The sequence below is a fragment of the Schistocerca cancellata genome, chromosome 4 (genome assembly GCF_023864275.1).
Source record: "Schistocerca cancellata isolate TAMUIC-IGC-003103 chromosome 4, iqSchCanc2.1, whole genome shotgun sequence".
Classification (NCBI taxonomy): domain Eukaryota; kingdom Metazoa; phylum Arthropoda; class Insecta; order Orthoptera; family Acrididae; genus Schistocerca; species Schistocerca cancellata.
Genome location: NC_064629.1, coordinates 251338709 through 251359213, shown reverse-complemented (window position 1 = coordinate 251359213; position 20505 = coordinate 251338709). Strand labels below are relative to the sequence as shown.

The 20505-nt window shown below is 49.5% G+C and overlaps 1 long non-coding RNA gene across 1 annotated transcript in view; it reads left to right on the top strand.

The window, feature by feature from the left end:
* Positions 1–20272, top strand: part of LOC126183712 (uncharacterized) — a 261282-nt gene extending 241010 nt beyond the window's left edge. The window contains exon 4 of the long non-coding RNA XR_007536795.1: positions 20178–20272. This is a non-coding gene — a long non-coding RNA (uncharacterized LOC126183712). The remainder of the gene's footprint in view (positions 1–20177) is intronic.
* The last annotated feature ends 233 nt before the right edge of the window (positions 20273–20505 follow it).

The window sequence follows — 20505 nt, the reverse complement described above, 5'->3', positions numbered from 1 at the left end:
CACACAGTGCCCTCCAGGCACAAAAATTGCTGCGTACTTCTCTGCTCCACACCTTCCCTGTCCAGGTGGAACCGCACCGTACCTTAAATTCCTCGCGTGGAGTCGTTTATACACGCTCCCTCGATGGATTGTCTGACGACGAATTTCAGCACTATCTGTCTGACCAGGGCGTAACGGCAGTTCATAGAGTTATGAAACGGGTTGACACGAACATCATTCCAACCCGCACTGTCTTCTTGACATTTGACACAGTTCAACTCCCATCGAAAATCAAAGCAGGCTATGAGATAATTTCCGTTCGCCCTTACGTCCCAAACCCTACGCGTTGCTATCGATGTCAGCGGTTCAATCACACCAGCCAGTCCTGTTCCAATCCAGCCAAATGTGTTACGTGTGGCAAGGATGCCCATGAGGGTGCTTGTCCACCTCCATCCCCTCGCTGCATCCACTGTATGGGTGACCACGCTGCTTCCTCTCGAGATTGCCCCGTTTTTAAGGACGAGAAGCTCATCCAGGAAATAAGAGTGAAGGAAAAGGTGTCGACCTTTGCTGCTCGAAAATTATTCGCCAGTCGCAAGCCCACTGTGCCTCAGACAGGAAAATACAGCACTGTCCTTGCTTCTCCTCGGCCAACAAAGGAGGCGGCCACGCAGACTTGCGACCTCACCTTTAGTACCACGGTCGTCAGATCGGCCAGCGCAAAGATCGCTCGTTCAACCTCACCACTTTCGCCTGCCCACTCTATGGCTCACCCTTCGTCGGGTTCTGCTAAATCTCGAGCCCAAAAGTCGGACGCCAAGTCTTCGAAAAAAGAGCATACTCGTGAAGAGTTTTTACGTAACGCAACTTCACAACCATCGGTTCCTCCTTCATCTAAACATCATTCTTCCAAGAAGGCTACAAAGAAACCCAGTTTGCCCGCATCTCGTGGTCGTGCGGTAGCGTTCTCGCTTCCCATGCCCGGGTTCCCGGGTTCGATTCCCGGCAGGGTCAGGGATTTTCTCTGCCTCGTGATGGCTGGGTGTTGTGTGCTGTCCTTAGGTTAGTTAGGTTTAAGTAGTTCTAAGTTCTAGGGGACTTATGACCACAGCAGTTGAGTCCCATAGTGCTCAGAGCCATTTGAACCATTTTTTGAAACCCAGTTCCTCTCCTTCTCCGCCAAGGCGGGTCCCCTCCACAGCACCACCTGGCGGAAATCGCCCTCGGCCATCTTCTGTGTCGCCGAGGCGCACTGCTGGTGGCCGGTCAACTGGCCGATCGCTGGTGACAGGGACTGCTCCTGAACAACCTATGGATCAGGATCTTCTGCCTTCGGCTGAACGCCATTCCATGCTGTCGGTCGCAAGCTCTGAGCAGTCGTTGACGGCAACCTTGGTCACATTCCTCCATTTTCCGTTCACCTTACGTCCATTATCCACTGGAATATCCGCGGCATTCGAGCCAATCGGGATGAATTGTCGGTCCTCTTACGATCCTACTCGCCGGTCATCTTCTGTCTTCAGGAAACAAAGCTGCGTCCCCATGACCGCTTTGTTCTCCCTCACTTTCAGTCCGTCCGATATGACCTCCCCTCTGTTGAAAGCACTCCAGCCCATGGAGGACTCATGATTCTTCTCCATGATACTCTCCATTATCACCCAATCCCCTTAAACAGTTCCTTCCAAGCTGTCGCCGTCCGTCTTTCCCTTTCTGGATACACGTTCTCTCTTTGTACTGTATACATTCCATCATCCACACCAATGGCACGAGCTGATCTCCTTCATCTTCTTGGTCAGCTTCCACCCCCCCCATTTGCTGGTTGGGGACTTAAATGCCCACCACCCGCTTTGGGGATCTCCACATCCTTGTCCACGTGGCTCCATATTGCTAGACGTTTTCCACCAAGCGGATCTAGTTTGCCTCAACACTGGGGTCCCCACATTTTTGTCTGCCTCCACGACAAATTTCTCTCATTTGGACCTTGCGGTCGGTACTGTTCCGCTAGCTCGGCGCTTCGAATGGTTCGCCCTTGATGATACACACTCGAGTGACCACTTTCCATGTGTCCTCAGACTGCAGCCTCAACTGCCATATATGCGCCCGCGACGCTGGAAGTTTGCCCAAGCCGATTGGACACTTTTTTCGTCTCTCGCGACATTCGATGACCGTCGCTTTCCCAGCGTCGACGATGAGGTCACACATATTACCGACGTTATTCTTACCGCTGCGGACGTTCAATACCACGCACCTCCGAATTGCCCCGGCGCCCCCCAGTTCCTTGGTGGAACGAGGCATGCCGTGACGCACTACGTGAGCGGCGACGTGCTCTTCGCAATTTCCGTCACCATCCTACTTTGGCCAACTGTATCCGCTATAAGCAGCTCCGTGCGCGGTGCCGTCGCGTCATCCGCGATAGCAAGAAGGCAAGCTGGAAATTCTTTATTAGCTCATTTAACACCTTCACTCCCTCCTCGGAAGTTTGGCGTCGGCTTCGACGGTTCTCAGGCGCGCCTAGTTTCTCCCCGGTCTCTGGGCTCACTGTCGCGCATGATACCTTAGTGGACCCCGTCGCAATTTCTAACTCATTGGGTCAGCACTTTGCTGAGATTTCGAGCTCTTCAAATTACCCGCCAGCGTTTCTCCCGAAGAAACGTGCAGCAGAAGTGCGACATCTTGCTTTCTCCTCTCCAAATCACGAAAGCTACAATACTGTTTTCTCAATGCGGGAACTCCAACATGCCCTCTTCTTCTCGCTCCTCCGCCCCAGGACCGGATGGAATCCATGTCCAGATGTTGCTGCATTTATCAACCCATAGTCTGCGTTACCTTCTTCGCCTTTATAATCGAATTTGGACCGACAGTACCTTTCCCAGACGGTGGCGGGAAGCTATTGTCGTTCCCGTTCCGAAACCTGGAAAGGACAAACATCTCCCCTCTAGCTATCGTCCCATTTCTCTCACGAGTAGTGTCTGTAAGGTTTTGGAGCGTATGGTGAATTACCGTTTAGCTTGGTGGCTGGAATCCCGCAGTCTTTTAACACCTGCCCAATGCGGATTCCGAAAGCATCGTTCAGCAGTTGACCATCTTGTTGCTCTCTCCACTTACATCATGAACAATTTTCTCCGGAAACGCCAAACGGTAGCAATATTTTTTGATCTGGAGAGAGCATACGATACCTGTTGGAGGACAGGCATCCTCCGCACACTGTTCTCTTGGGGCTTTCGAGGCCGGCTGCCCCTTTTTCTTCGCGAATTTATGGCAGAGCGCACATTCAGGGTGCGGGTGAACACTACCCTCTCCCGTACTTTCTCCCAAGAAAACGGGGTACCCCAGGGTTCCGTGCTGAGTGTTGTACTGTTTGCCATCGCCATAAAGCCAATTATGGATTGTCTCCCTCCTGATGTCTCGGGCTCCCTCTTTGTGGACGATTTTGCGATCTACTACAGCTCTCAACGGACCAGCCTTCTTGAACGACGTCTTCAAGGATGTCTCGATCGCCTCCACTCGTGGAGCATCGAAACTGGCTTCCGTTTCTCACCCAGTAAGACCGTTTGTGTCAATTTTTGGCGACGTAAGGAGTTTCTTCCGCCCTCCTTACATCTAGGTCCTGTCAACCTTCCATTTTCAGACGTCGCTAAATTCTTGGGTCTTACGTTTGACAGAAAACTACTGGTCCTCCCACGTTTCCTATCTTTCGGCTCGCTGTCTGCGATCGCTTAACACCCTCCGTGTCCTGAATGGTACCTCCTGGGGAGCGGACCGAGTGGTCCTTCTCCGCCTCTATCGCGCCTTAGTGCGCTCGAAATTGGATTATGGAAGCATAGTCTACTCCTCTGCTCGGCCGTCTATTCTTCGGCGTCTCGATTCTATCCACCACCGTGGATTACGTTTAGTGTCTGGAGCTTTTTACACTAGCCCTGTGGAAAGCCTTTATGCTGAGACTGCTGAACCTCCGCTGTCCAATCGGCGAGCAGTCCTCCTGAGTCGTTATGCTAGCCATCTGTCTTCCATGCCTGCTAATCCAGCCCACGACCTTTTTTTCGACGCCTCCTTTGATGTAGGGTATGCAGGCCGCTCCTCCTCCCTACTACCCCCGGGAGTCCGCTTCCGTCAACTGCTCCATTCTCTTTCCTTCCGCTTTCCTAAAACCTTCTTGACAACTAGGGGTACAACAGCGCCTTGGCTCCGTCCCCGGATCTGCCTGCTCCGTGACCTTTGTCAATTTCCCAAGGATGGTACCCCTACACTTGTTTATCGTCGGGCATTTGCTGCTCTATGTGCACAAATGACGGACGCCACATTTATTTACACCGACGGCTCGAAAACATCGTTAGGTGTAGGGAGTGCCTATATTGTTGGCGACACCCCAAATCGCTTTCGGCTTCCCGACCAATGTTCGGTTTATACTGCGGAGCTTTACGCTGTTCTCCAGGCTATCCACTTCATCCGCCGCAATCAGCGGATACAGTACGTTATCTGCTCAGATTCTCTCAGCTCTCTCCTCAGTCTCCAAGCTCTTTACCCTGTGCACCCTCTGGTCCACCGGATTCAGGACTGTCTGCGCTTGCTCCACCTGGGGGGTGTCTCGGTGGCGTTCCTCTGGCTCCCGGGACACGCTGGTATCTGTGGGAATGAGGCGGCCGATATAGCGGCCAAGGCTGCAGTCTCTCTTCCTCGGCCAGCTATTCAGTCACTTCCCTTCACCGATATACGGAGCGGTTTATGTCGTCAAGTTGCTCATTTATGGCATGCGCATTGGTCGGCACTTCCCCGTAATAAATTGCGGGAAGTGAAAGCCCTTCCTTGCGCTTGGACCTCTTCCTCCCGAACGCGTCGTCGGGAGGAGGTAATTTTAGCTAGACTTCGGATAGGGCACTGTCGTTTTAGCCATCGACATCTTTTAAGCGGCGATCCTCCCCCACTCTGTCCCCACTGCTCTCAGCTGTGGACGGTAAGACACCTTTTAATTGAATGCCCCTATTTTAATCCGTTACGCTCCCGTCTACAGCTATCGCCTGATTTATCGTCGATTTTAGCAGATGACACGCGCTCAGCCGACCGCGTTCTGCAGTTTATTAGTGACAGTGAAATGACGTCAGTCATTTGAAGCTTTTTTTGGGGACAACCACCCCCTTTCTGTAGCAGATTTTTAAGCATTCTTCTATTTTTAGTTTCTCCAATTTTCTGACTTTGTTCCCATTGCTGCTGGTTTTCAATTTCGGTTTTTTACTGTCTTAAGTCACGGGCTGGGCGCTAATGACCATAGAAGTTTTGCGCCCTAAAACCACAAACAAAAAAAAAACAAAAAAAGTCCCCATGCGTTGGCGTGACGTCGTCGTTGTTCCTATACCCAAACCCGGGAAGGATAGACACCTTCCTTCTAGTTACCTCCCCATTTCTCTTACAAGCTGTGTCTATGAGGTGTTGGTGCGCATGGTTAATGCTCGGTTGGTTTGGATTCTTGAATCTCGACGGTTACTTACCAATGTTCAATGTGGCTTTCGTCGCCGCCGCTCCGCTGTTGACCACCTTGTGACCTTGTCGACATTCATCATGAACAACTTTTTGCGAAAGTGTCAAATGGTAGCTGTGTTCTTCGATTTGGAGAAGGCTTACGATACCTGTTGGAGAGGAGGTATCCTCCGCACTATGGACATGTGGGGTCTACTCGGTCGCCTGCCCCTTTTTATTGATTACTTTTTAACAGATCGAAAGTTTAGGGTACGTGTGGGGTTCCGTATTGTCCGACGTCTTCCTCCGGGAGAACGGAGTGCCTCAGGGCTCTGTCTTGAGCGTAGCCCTTTTTCCATAGCGGTCAATCCAATTATGGATTGCGTTCCACCTAATGTCTCAGGCTCTTTTTGTCGATGACTTCGCGATCTACTGCAGTGCCCAGAGAACATGCCTCCTGGAGCGCTGCCTTCAGCGTTGGCTGCACAGCCTCTACTCATGGAGCGTGGCAAATGGCTTCCGGTTTTCTGAAGAGAAGACGGTTTGCATCAAATTTTGGCGATATAAAGCGTTCCTTCCGCCATCCTTACATCTCGGTCCCGTTGTTCTCCCATTCGTGGATACAACTAAGTTTCTAGGGCTCACACTGGACAGGAAACTTCGTTGGTCTCCGCACGTCTCTTATTTGGCTGCTCGTTGTACACGTTCCCTAAATGTCCTCGGAGTTCTTAGTGGTTCATCTTGGGGAGCGGATCGCACTGTCCTGCTTTGCTTGTATCTGTCCATAGTCTGATCAAAGCTGGATAATGGGAGCCTCGTCTACTCGGCCATCCCTATTACGCAGTCTCAACTCTATCCACCATAGGGGGTTACGTCTTGCGACCGGAACGTTCTACACTAGTCCAGTCGAGAGTCTTTATGCTGAAGATGCCGAATTACCATTGACCTACCGGCGTGACGTACTGCTTTGTCGGAATGCCTGCATGCTGTTGTCAATGCCCGACCACCCCTCATATCAGTCCTTCTTCGTCGATTCTCTCGACCGTCAGTATGGGTTGTATGTGTCTGCCCTGCTGCCACCTGGAGTCCGCTTTCGTCGCCTGCTTCCACAATTGGATTTTGCCCTCCCTACCACCTTCAGAGAGGGTGAGAGCATGACACCACCTTGGCTCCAGGCTCTGGTTCATATTTATCTCGACCTCAGCTCGCTCCCGAAGGAGGGTACCCCGGCTGCAGTGTATTGCTCACGGTTTGTCGAACTTCGTGCGCGACTTGCCAGTCACACCTTTATTTACACTGATGGCTCCAAAACTGACGATGGTGTAGGCTGTGCCTTTGTCGTCGGGGCCGTCACCTTTCAATACCGGCTCCTCGACCAGTGTTCCAGCTTTACAGCCGAGCTTTTTGCTCTCCATCAGGCCGTTCAGTATGCCCGCCGCCACCGCCATTCATCGTATGTACTCTGCTCTGATTCGCTCAGTGCTCTTCAGAGCTTTGGAGCTCCATATCCGGTCCATCCCTTGGTCCAACGGATCCAGCAGTCCTTCCATTCTTTTGCTGATGGTGGCTCTCCTGTCAGCTTTCTGTGGGTTCCCGGCCATGTAGGAGTGCCTGGGAATGAGGCTGCTGATGCTGCAGCCAAGGCTGCAGTCCTCCTGCCTCGGCCAGCCTCCCATTGTGTCCTGTCATCTGACTTTAGTAGGGTTGTTTGTAAGAGGCTTGTGTCTTTGTGGTGGGATACTTGGTCATCACTTCAAGGAAACAACCTCTGGGCAGTAAAACCGTTCCCAACTGCTTGGAAAACCTCCTCCCGACGATCTCGGCGAGAAGAGGTTCTTCTGACCAGGTTGCGGATTGGGCATTGCCGGTTTAGCCACCACTACCTGCTCTCTGGTGACCCAGCCCCGCAGTGCCCTTGTGGTCATGCATTAACAGTGCGCCATGTTTTATTGTCGTGTCCCCGTTTTAGTCAATCTCGTGTTGTCCTGTCTCTGCCATCTACTTTACAGGATATTTTAGCTGATGACACTCGAGCAGCTGCTCGTGTTCTTCGCTTCATTACATTGACTGGCTTGTCCAAAGAAATCTAACTCCTTCACTTATTTTATCTGCATCTTAGTAAGACCTTTCTGGTGTCCCCCTCCCCCTTTAAGTTTTACTAGATTCTATGTACTCTAACAATTATGACTGGGCGCTAATGACCTCAGTAGTTGAGCGCCCTTAAACCCCAAACAAAAAAAATCTAAATCTGCTGATCATGTGAGGTATGCCTTCACGTCCTCTGTTGGAATGGAAAAATCATCTGCTGCCACCTACATGTGGGGTGTTTACTGCGGAATTAATGGCATTTTCCCAGGCACTTACCTTTATTAAACAGCCCCAACACAACCGCGTTTTGTTATGTACTGACTCAATGAATGGCCTCCTGGCTATTGACCCGTGTTTTTCGCGCCATCCCTTGGTCCCTGCCATCCATGACCATCTCGCTGATATTCACTGTGCTGCTTGTTCCATTGACTTCCTTTAGGCTCCTGGCCATGTGGGTAATGAGATCGCTGGTCGTTTGGCTGAGGGAGCAGTTACTTACCCCCGTTTTCTGTAACCCCTCCTGCAGCGGATTTACGGCTTCACATCAAATCCCACTTCGCACAATCATGGGCCAACTTTTGGGAGGCTACTCCCTTGTCTAATAAATTTCGTGCGATTAAGGTGACACTAGGCCCGTGGCGTCCTTCCTTTCGCATCTCCTGAAAGGACTCGACCACACTGTGTTGTCTCCGCATTGGCCATACCAGGCTGACCCATGGTTTTCTTTTGCGTGATGAGCCACCCCCACTTTGTGGTTGTGGATTCTTCCAGTCAGTAGCCCACATTTTGGTTGAATGCCCCCTTCTTTTGGCTCTGCGTGCTAAGTACAGACTCCCCCGCACTTTACCTTTGATGTTGGCTGCCGATTCCTGGATGGTCTCTCTGGTTCTCGGTTTCCTCCGGGAAAGTAGTTTTCATTCTGTTTTAAGGTTTTTAATCTCTGGTGTTGGGGCAGGGCGGTGAGTGATGGGGTATCTCCCACTGTAAGCCGTGCTGGTAGAGTCCCGACTCACCTCCCTGACAGAGATCCTCTTTTCTTCCCCTTTTACTCTGTTTTTATCATTTTTTTAAGGATTGGTTAGTCTTCTTTTCCCATACGTACTTCTCCATTCTAGCGGTTGCACCTTTTAAGTCGCAGGTGGTCTTGCCTCTGCTGCTTGAGCATAGCGTTGGGTTCGTTCTCTTGCTGACTTCCCTCATTTTGTTTTTACCATTGACATCATGACTGCCCTTTTACATTTTTAGCCTCTTCCCTTTTATTGTTCTGACTTTCCTGAGATGTCACACTAGCGGAGTGAACCACATTTGAAACAAGGGATTGATGACCTTGTTGTTTGGTCCCTTAAACCCCAAACAACCAACCAACCAGGAAACAGGTACAGTCATCTCAGAAAAGTTGTAGATGACAAACTATTGACATACCGACAATTTTATTCAGCCTACGCATGATAAAGGATCAAAGACAGCGAAGCGTGTAGGTACTAGGTAATCAACTTAACAAATGATAATGATGATCTGAAAAACCCCAGGGTAAATGGGCAATACATCAACGGAAATAGGAACACCGTACATATAGTCTAAAAGACAGTAGTTGAAGACTTGGCTTATTAGTGCCTGCGGAGCAGATAATCAGGAGATATATAAGGTTGCTAGCATGGCAAATGTACTTTGGAAACAAGACATACGTAACGACGTGGCACGATTAATATACCTGTAATGGATGAGCCAGACAGTAGGGGATTTAACTTTATTATGAGCTTTCAAACGGTAACTTCATTTTTCCGCCACGGCAGGCAGCGTTAGCTGCTTGTAAATTCCTTCGTCCCACAGTTTAGCAACAGGAAGTCAGCACAGAGGAAGAGCACCTAAGCCACGCGCCTCTCTAATGTGCTGACGAGGTAATGCCGCCCCAGGCGACGTTTAGCAGGCGACGCTTAGCAGGCGACGCTCTGGAAAATTCAATGCCCATCCTGCACATGCCTTTCAACATACGTCTGCATCACTGACGCAGTTGTTCGGCGATATTTGTCAAGAAGCATATCCTCCTCGTAAACTGTTCAGGACACCGTGAAAATGAGCCGTTTCAAGAGATATCTGATTGCTGCAACAGCAAAGGGCTTCAACGGCAAGGGTAAAATGTGAATCGTACACCTCATAAACGAGTCTGCGTACATTAGGAAGAGTAAAGCAGAAGTTAGGGCGACCTCTACTCGTTACGATGGGACAATGGTTTCAGGCGGTGCGTCTTGCCGTTACTTCATTACGTTCCACACACGTCACGTCGTTCATGTCCTCTTTCAAGGCTCTTACCAACACCACTGTAAAAAGTATACAGATTGATTAAAACATCGGACATAATTCGGCGGCTATAAACATTAAGTTACTTGAACACATCAGGAAATACACCAGTGTTAGTAATTACTTAGCGAAACCCACACATAGATATGTTTACTCGTTTTGGAAAATTTCATTTTGGCTGGCATAATTAGCCACCGCAGCCTATATGTTTTTAAATGCTTCTGGTACGATTTTGAAGTACTATGTACATGACAAAACATTAAGGTTCCACTTTTTCTACATCTTTGTGGACCACGTCCCGTAGAATCTGTGGGAAGAATGTTAGCATACACGTTCGTTTCCAGCATAAATTTTTATTTTAGTTCTGTGCATCACTGAAGTTGTCCACCCTATGATTCTACGGAGCGATCAGTGTATCTAATCTCATAATCAGTGACACGTTTTACAGGACTAGATTGTTAAGTGCAAAGCAAAATTTTTAGAAAAGGAACGGTTTATATTAAAACAAAGGTAAAAGACAAAACCATGCGGTATCAATATTTAGATGCATTAGTATCTATTGCATCTAGTCGAAGATTTAAGCCTAAAACAGTAAATGGATAGTTTAGAAATTACGCAAATATACATACACACCAAAAAGTTTTGCATCATCTCGATTCCGAGAGTTCCGGAATCTGTAGAAAAAATTCAAATGGAGATAAACATAAACATCATTTCTGCTCTTTTTATTGCTCATGAAAAAACACATTGCAATACTCATTAGCACGGCATCTTGCATTGATGCATGCCTGTATTCGTCGTGGCATACTATCCACAAGTTAATCAAGGCACTATTGGTCCTGATTGTCCCACTCCTCAGGGCGATTCGGCATAGATCCGTCAGTGTGGTTGGTGGGTCACGTCGTCCATGAACAGCCCTTGTCAATCTACCCCAGGCATGTTCGTTAGGGCTCATGTCGGGAAAATAGGCTGGCCACTCTAGTCGAGCGATGTCGCTGTCCTGAAGGAAGTCGTTCACAATATGTGCACAATAGGGGCGCGAATTGTCGTCCACGAAAACGAATGCCTCGCCAATATGCTGCCGATATGGTTGCACTATCGGTCGGAGGATGGCATTCACGTATCGTACAGCCGTTACGGCGCCTTCCACAATCACCAGCGACGTACGTCGGCCCTAAAAGTCACCCCAAATCATTAGGGAACCTCCACTTTGCTACACTCGCTGGGCAGTGTCAGCCTGACCAGGTTGCCTCCAAACAAGTCTCCGACGATTGACTGGTTGAATGCACATGCGACACTCATCGGTGAAGAGAACGTGATGCCAATCCTGAGCGGTCCATTCGGCATGTTATTGGGCCCATCTGTACCGCGCTGCGTTATGCCGTGGTTGCAAAGATGGACATTTCCATGGGCGTCGGGAGTGAAGTTGCACATCATGCAGCCTATTGCGCATAGTTAGTCGTATCACGACGTCCTGTGGCTACACGAAAAGGGTTGATATCAGGGTTCCTCCGAGCCATAATCCGTGGGTAGCAGTCATCCACTGCAGTCCCCCCTGCGGGTCTGGGGATTAGAATAGGCCCGAGGTATTCCTGCCTGTCGTAAGAGGCGACTAAAAGGAGTCCATCCCCCTCACGGGGGTAGTTAGCGCCTGCGTCCGGAGACGGACGGTTTCACGACCTATAATCGTGGTCTTTTTGGTTTTTCACTTCTCGTTTCTTCCTTCCTTTTGTTGGTTCCTTTCTTTGCTCTTCTCCACCTCACTGTCTTCCTTACTCTTTCCCTTGACTTCTCCTTGACTTCTCCTTGCCTTCTCATTGCCTTTTTCTCCTTGCCTTCTCATTGCCTTTTTCTCCTTGCCTTCTCATTGCCTTTTTCTCCTTGCCTTCTCATTGCCTTTTTCTCCTTGCCTTCTCCTTGCCTTCTCATTGCCTTTTTCTCCTTGCCTTCTCATTGCCTTTTTCTCCTTGCCTTCTCATTGCCTTTTTCTCCTTGCCTTCTCATTGCCTTTTTCTCCTTGCCTTCTCATTGCCTTTTTCTCCTTGCCTTCTCATTGCCTTTTTCTCCTTGCCTTCTCATTGCCTTTTTCTCCTTGCCTTCTCATTGCCTTTTTCTCCTTGCCTTCTCATTGCCTTTTTCTCCTTGCCTTCTCATTGCCTTTTTCTCCTTGCCTTCTCATTGCCTTTTTCTCCTTGCCTTCTCATTGCCTTTTTCTCCTTGCCTTCTCATTGCCTTTTTCTCCTTGCCTTCTCATTGCCTTTTTCTCCTTGCCTTCTCATTGCCTTTTTCTCCTTGCCTTCTCATTGCCTTTTTCTCCTTGCCTTCTCATTGCCTTTTTCTCCTTGCCTTCTCATTGCCTTTTTCTCCTTGCCTTCTCATTGCCTTTTTCTCCTTGCCTTCTCATTGCCTTTTTCTCCTTGCCTTCTCATTGCCTTTTTCTCCTTGCCTTCTCATTGCCTTTTTCTCCTTGCCTTCTCATTGCCTTTTTCTCCTTGCCTTCTCATTGCCTTTTTCTCCTTGCCTTCTCATTGCCTTTTTCTCCTTGCCTTCTCATTGCCTTTTTCTCCTTGCCTTCTCATTGCCTTTTTCTCCTTGCCTTCTCATTGCCTTTTTCTCCTTGCCTTCTCATTGCCTTTTTCTCCTTGCCTTCTCATTGCCTTTTTCTCCTTGCCTTCTCATTGCCTTTTTCTCCTTCCCTTCTCATTGCCTTTTTCTCCTTGCCTTCTCATTGCCTTTTTCTCCTTGCCTTCTCTGGTCTCCGCCTCGGCGTTTGAGACAGTCTGTCCTCTTTCTCCCTCTCTCTCTTCTTTTTCCTCTTCTTCCTTCCTCCCTGTGCGTGTCTGAAGGCCGACCCACGCGTTCGCACGCGTAGCCGGTGACGGGGTAACGCGTAAGTCCCCGCCCTGGGTAGACATGTAAGGCACGCGCGTACCCCCTGGTAAAGGCCAGGCCCGGGGAGGGGTGATTGCCTGAGCTGATACCTTCTGACCATGCCGATTGGTCCCTCCGTCTGTTTCTCGGGAGGTGTGACCTGAGGTGTAAACATTCACCTAAGGCGGGAGTGCCCTCTGAGAGGGTCCCCACAAGGAAGGAGCGCGCCATCGGAGACGCTGGCAATCATGGGGGATTCCTCCGCAATGGATTCTACTCCATCGCTTTCGACTTCGACCCAAAAACGGAAACGTGACGAGCCAACAGTGACAAAAGTACTACCGCCTGCCCCACAGTTCCTCGTAGTTTCTCGATCTGAGGACGGAAAGGATTTTTCCTCTGTCAACCCTTTCGTTATTCAGAAGGGCGTAGATGCCATAGCCGGATCTGTCAAATCTTGTACCAGGTTGCGTAACGGTACCTTATTACTAGAAACTGAGAATGCCTTTCAGGCACAAAAACTGCTTCGGGCCACACTCTTGTACACGTTCCCTGTCCGGGTGGAGGCCCACCGAACTTTGAATTCGTCTCATGGTGTAGTCTATAGTAGCTCCCTCGACGGATTGACTGACGAGGAGCTTCAATCTTTCCTCGCTGAGCAGGGCGTGACGGCTGTCCATAGGGTCATGAAAAAGGTCAACAATAACCTTGTACCGACCCGGACACTTTTCTTGACCTTCGATAGTGTTAAGCTGCCATCGCGCATCAAGGCGGGCTACGAGGTTATTTCTGTTCGCCCCTATGTCCCGACACCTACGCGCTGCTACCAGTGTCAGCGTTTCAATCACACTCGACAGTCTTGCTCCAATGCGGCTAAATGTGTCACTTGTGGCAGGGATGCCCATGAGGGTGACTGTCCACCTCCGCCTCCTCGTTGTGTGAACTGTCAGGGTGACCATGCCGCATCCTCCCGCGACTGTCCTGTCTATAAGGAAGAACGCTGTATCCAAGAAATTCGGGTCAAAGAGAAAGTGTCCACCTCGGCTGCTCGCAAGCTATTGGCTAGTAGGAAGCCCACGCTGCTCCCAGCGGGGAAATACAGCACTGTCCTCGCCTCTCCTCGGACTACCCGGGAGGTAGCAACCCAGACATGCGATCTGACCTTCAGCACCACGGTCGTCCGTTCGGCCAGTGCTAAGATCGCGCGGTCGACGTCTCCTCTTCCTCCCATCACCCCACAGACACCAGCCACTTCCTCAGCTTCTGCTAAGTCGAAGACCCCGAAGTCAGATGCACGGGCCTTCAAGAAGGAACCATCCCGTGCAGACTTCCTCCGTCCCTCGACCTCCCAGCCTTCGACCGGTACTTCCACCAAACGTCCTTCTAAAAAGGCGCATAGGAAGCACAGTTCTCCTCCTCCGCCACGGCGCCTTTCTTCTCCTGCGCCACCCAGCGGTTGCCGCCCCAGGCCGTCATCCGTTTCGCCTGTCCGCACCGCTGGTAGCCGAACATCTGGCCGTTCACCGGCGGAGGAAGCTCCCCCTCCCGGCCATCCTCCCGAGATGGCCGATGACCCTATAGACCCCATGGACGATGACTGTCCGCCTACTGATAGCGGCGGCAGTGCTCGCTCGAAGCCAGGCCCTAAGCGGCCTTCGAGGTGACCCCTTCTCTCCTCTTCCTTTTCTTACGATGGCACTTATTAACTGGAATATTCGCAGCGTTCGCTCCAACCGAGAGGACTTGAAGTTGCTGCTCCGCTTGCATCGTCCCCTCGTCGTAGCCCTCCAGGAAACGAAGCTACGCCCATGCGATCAAATTGCCTTGGCACACTACACCTCTGTGCGTTTTGACCTACCCCCTGTGGTAGGTATCCCAGCTCATGGAGGGGTTATGTTGCTGGTCCGGGATGATATTTACTACGATCCCATCACGTTGCACACCGGCCTGCAGGCAGTTGCCATCCGCATTACTCTCCCCACCTTTACGTTTTCCTTTTGTACCGTTTACACTCCATCGTCATCTGCCGTTACCAGGGCAGACATGATGCAACTTATTGCTCAGCTACCTGCACCATTTTTGTTAACTGGAGACTTCAATGCCCACCATCCCCTTTGGGGCTCTCCAGCATCCTGCCCGAGGGGCTCCTTGTTAGCAGACCTTTTCAACCAGCTCAATCTTGTCTGCCTCAATACTGGCGCCCCTACTTTTCTTTCGGACACATCTCATACCTATTCCCATTTAGACCTCTCTATCTGTACTCCCCAACTTGCACGCCGGTTTGAGTGGTATGCACTTGCTGATACATATTCGAGCGACCACTTCCCGTGTGTTATCCATCTCCTGCAGCATACTCGCTCTCCGTGCTCCTCTAGTTGGACCATCTCCAAGGCAGACTGGGGGCTCTTCTCTTCCAGGGCGACCTTTCAGGATCAAACCTTCACAAGCTGCGATCGTCAGGTCGCACACCTCACGGAAGTCATTCTCGCTGCTGCTGAATATTCCATCCCTCACCCTACTTCTTCTCCACGTCGCGTACCGGTCCCCTGGTGGACCGCAGCATGTAGAGACGCTTTACGTGCTCGTCGACGTGCTTTACGCACCTTTAAACGCCACCCCACAGTGTCGAATTGTATTAATTATAAACGATTACTTGCTCAGTGTCGTCGTATTATTAAAGAAAGCAAGAAAGCCAGCTGGGCTGCTTTCACAAGCACCTTCAACAGTTTTACTCCTTCTTCTGTTGTCTGGGGTAGCCTGCGCTGGCTATCTGGCACTAAGGTCCAGTCCCCAGTTTCTGGCTTGAAGGTCGCGAATGAAGTCCTTGTGGCCCCTGAGGCTGTCTCCAATGCCTTCGGCCGCTTTTTCGCCGAGGTTTCGAGCTCCGCTCATTACCACCCTGCCTTCCTCCCCCGCAATTAGGCAGAGGAGGCTAGGCCACCTGACTTCCGCTCCTCGAATTGTGAAAGTTATAATGCACCATTCACCATGCGGGAACTCGAAACCGCACTTGGCCGATCACGGTCCTCCGCTCCAGGGCCTGATTCTATTCATATTCAGATGCTGAAGAACCTTTCTCCTGCGGGTAAAGGTTTTCTTCTTCGTACATACAATCGCATGTGGATTGAGGGACATGTTCCCGCATGCTGGCGCGAGTCTATTGTTGTCCCGATTCCTAAGCCGGGGAAGGACAAGCACTTGCCTTCCAGTTATCGACCTATCTCGCTTACCAGCTGTGTCTGTAAAGTGATGGAGCGATTGGTTAACTCTCGATTGGTTTGGCTGCTCGAGTCTCGACGCCTACTTACCAATGTACAATGTGGATTTCGAAGGCGCCGCTATGCTGTTGACCATCTGGTTACCTTGTCGACCTTCATTATGAATAACTTCTTGCGGAAGCGCCCGACCGCGGCTGTGTTCTTTGATTTGGAGAAGGCTTACGACACCTGTTGGAGGGCGGGCATTCTCCGCACCATGCATACATGGGGCTTTCGCGGTCGCCTCCCTCTTTTTATTTGTTCCTTTTTATTGGATCGACAGTTCAGGGTACGTGTGGGTTCTGTCCTGTCCGACACCTTTCGCCAGGAGAATGGGGTGCCACAGGGCTCAGTTTTGAGCGTCGCTCTGTTCGCCATCGCAATCAATCCAATAATGGATTGCCTCCCAGCTGATGTATCAGGCTCCCTTTTCGTGGACGATTTTACCATCTATTGCAGCGCGCAGTGTACACGTGTCCTGGAGCGCTGTCTTCAGCGTTCTCTTGACCGTCTTTACTCCTGGAGTGTCGCCAATGGCTTCCGTTTTTCTGCCGAGAAGACGGTCTGTATTAACTTCTGGCGCTACAAAGAGTTTCTCCCACCGTCCCTGCGACTCGGTCCCGTTGCTCTCCCAATCGTGGAGACAACCAAATTTTTAGGCCTTACCTTTGACAGGAAACTTAGCTGGTCTCCACATGTGTCATATTTGGCCGCCCGTTGTACCCGTTCTTTAAATGTCCTCCGTGTTCTCAGTGGTATGTCGTGGGGAGCGGATCGAACCGTCCTACTTCGTCTATATCGGTCGATCGTCCGCTCCAAGCTGGATTATGGGAGCTTCGTATACTCCTCTGCACGGCCATCCATCTTACGCCGCCTCAACTCCATACAACATCGGGGTTTACGACTTACGATCGGAGCATTTTATACCAGTCCCGTAGAGAGTCTTCATGCTGACGCTGGCGAATTGCCACTCACCTACCGGCGCGATATACTGCTTTGTCGGTATGCCTGTCGGCTACTGTCAATGCCCGACCATCCGTCTTATCGTTCCTTTTTTGCCGACTCTCTTGACCTTCAATACGGGTTGTATGTCTCTGCCTTGCTACCCCCTGGAGTTCGCTTTCGTCGCCTCCTTCAACACCTTAATTTTTCACTCCCTGCAACCTTTCGAGTGGGCGAGAGCCGCACGCCACCTTGGCTCCAGGCTCAGGTCCGCGTTCACCTCGACCTCAGCTCGCTCCCAAAAGAGGTCACCCCCGGTTCGGTCTACCACTCCCGTTTTTTGGAACTTCGTTCGAAGTTCATCAACATGACTTTCATTTATACAGATGGCTCTAAGACCAATGATGGGGTCGGGTGTTCCTTTATTGTCGGGGCACAGTTTCCAATACCTGCTCCATGGCCATTGTTCGGTCTTCACACCTGAGCTCTTTGCCCTCTACCAGGCTGTTCTTTACATCTGCCGCCACCGACATTCTGCTTATGTCATATGCTCAGATTCCCTGAGCGCCATCCAGAGCCTCAGTGATCCGTACCCGGTTCACCCTTTCGTACACCGGATCCAACGCTCTCTCCAGCAGCTGGTGGACGTCGGTACGCCGGTTAGCTTTCTGTGGGTTCCTGGCCATGTCGGTATCCTTGGGAACGAAGCTGCAGATGCCGCGGCCAAGGCTGCGGTCCTCCAGCCTCGGACAGCTTCTTGTTGTGTCCCTTCGTCCGATTTTAGCAGGGTCATTTGTCGGCGCGTCGTGTCGCTGTGGCATGCCGATTGGGCTGCACTTACCGACAACAAGCTTCGGGCCTTAAAACCTCTTCCCGTGGCTTGGACGTCCTCCTCACGCCCTTCTCGGCGGGAGGAGGTCGTTTTAGCAAGGTTAAGAATTGGACACTGCCGGTTCAGCCATCGCCATCTGCTGACGGCTGCGCCGGCGCCGCTCTGCCCATGTGGGCACTTGCTGACGGTTAGGCACATTTTAATGTCCTGTCCAGATCTTACCACACTGCGCCTCGATCTTAACCTGCCTAATACTTTCGATGCCATTTTAGCGGATGACCCACGAGCAGCTGGTAGTGTTCTTTGTTTTATCAATTTGACAAACCTCGCTAAGGACATTTGATGATGTTTTTTAATCCTCTGCCTGTCCGTCTGTCTTTTATTGTGTTTTCCCTTTTAGTTGTTGTTGTCAATTTGTGCCTCGCGGTGCATTTTTAGAGTAGTCAGGGCGCTAATGACCATTGAAGTTGTGCGCCCTAAAACCACAAAACCATCCACTGCAGTAGTACTCCTTGGGCGGCCTGAGCAAGGCATGTCAGACAGTTCCTGTCTCTGAGGAGACAGTTCCTGTCTCTGAGGAGACAGTTCCTGTCTCTGAGGAGACAGTTCCTGTCTCTGAGGAGACAGTTCCTGTCTCTGAGGAGACAGTGTCCGAACAACATCGCTTTGGTTCACTCAGACGTGCCTGGGCACTTCCCTTGTTGAGAGCCCTTCCTGGCACAAAGCAACAATGCGGACTCGATTGACCCGCGGTATTGACCGTCTAGGCAAGGTTGAACTACAGACAACACGAGCCTTGCACATCCTTCCTGGTGGAATGACTGGAACTGATCGGCTGTCGGACCCCCTCTAACAGGTGCTACTCATGCATGTTTGTTTACATTTTTGGGCGGGTAGTGACATCTCTGAACAAAGGGACTGTCTGTGATACAAAATCCATAGTCAATGTCTATCTCCTCGAGTTCTGGGAACCGGGGTGATGCGAAAGTTTTTGATAGTGTAGAATGATGTAAGGCGACTTTGACATAATTAGCTTATTCCACATTATGGCTAAGAAGAAAATCCTGGATGTGACATCTGCATTTGAGAAGTCTCTGCTAAAAAAAATTGTAATCTTCCGTTTCATATAAGATTATATATTCACTGTTAAGATTCCCACTTTCTCTTGGTACATTACGGCCTTTCCTCTATTTTGGTTTTGAATTTTCAGTTTAGTAGGGAGTTTTTATTGATCTATTCACTGTCGGTGCTCGTTCCACGTTCTGCTTTCTTTAAATTTCTTTTGTGCGATGGCTAAAAAGCGTTCTGTTTCAGCATCAACATTCTGGGGTCTGCTTGACCTATTGCACCATATAGCAGCTCCAAAGAAACGTTCGGGTCTGTAGGTCACCAGTGCGATCCTATATAAATCCAGTGATTCAGAGCAGTATGTATCTTGTAAATTCCTAAACCTGACTTTTTACGCTTTTTATTATTCAGCTGCTTGTTGGTTTCTTCGCAGTCCACTTAAGCCTCTGTTCCGTAATCTCAAGCGATACGATATTCTAGTTTATTATAATGCTTGATTTAAGATTTCGTAATCATATTACCTTCAAAATGATTGTCTGAGAAACATGGCTACCTTCTCCTTAGACGGTATATTCACACCATATTTGTTACATGTTGCGTTTGTACTTCAAAGTTCTCTTCTCTAAGGATGTATTTGAAGTTGGCATCATAAAGAACTGACTTACGCGCAGAGAATTCATTCAGTTGTAGACATATGTTAATTACATAATTTTTTCTGTAGAAACCGCGCCTATGTATGTATTTAAAAGACGTTAAGCTGTATGCTTGTCTCGCATCTTGTTTCACTAGTTTTATTTGTGCTAATTTTCTACAAACATCAGACTAAAGTGTTTTACTTACACAAATCGTGAAAAATAAATCAGTGGCTAGGGCTGCTATTGGTGCTTCGTGATGTCCATATTTTCCTCTAATTTTGTCGAAGCCTTCCTCGAAGTTAGCGAAAGATGATTGTGTTTCTAAGTTGAATTCTTTTTTCGACATGCCGAGAAAAAAAAATTGCTCAGAAACACTCCTCTTTGGAATACATTTCTTCTCCTCAATGAGTAAATATTCTCCTAAAATTAAAACTATACCATTACAAATTCAAACGTATAGCTTTAGCTTGTATGACGTATCACGCAGATCTGTTTGTCATTTCTCATGTACATAGGTTATAATTTTCTTCCATGTCTAACTTCGTGAGAAAAAGGAAAAGACAGTAATAGAAAACACTCAAGAAATGTGCCCAAGCGCTGAATGTTGAGCAGTCAACTGATGTGTTCAGTACTGTGTATACAAGTATGAGTAATCGTTCCCCAAAAATTTTTCCAATCATTCTTGTCTCACAGTTCATACGTAAATCGGAATGAACGCCAGGAAGCACTATTATTAGTTGACGTTTTCTGTTTCAGGATTTATCTGCCAGGAAGGAGACTTGACGTCTATGAATTGACAGGGGTTCGCCATGGGCACTTACAAACTGTACAGGAAGACATCAGGGTGACTGGTGCAAAGGTGAGCGAGCGATTTTTCTTTCGTCCAATACTGATACATTCGAAGGAAGATACTTCCCTAACTTTAGGAATATAGAATAATCTCTAGTCACAGCTATAAGCGACTAAGTGTCAAGAATTACCCCCTCCCTTCAAATAACTGACATAAAAAGACGCTGTTCATAATACTTACGATGTGCAGCGTCTGGTCACATTATAACCACATGTCAAAAGCATGAATATCCGC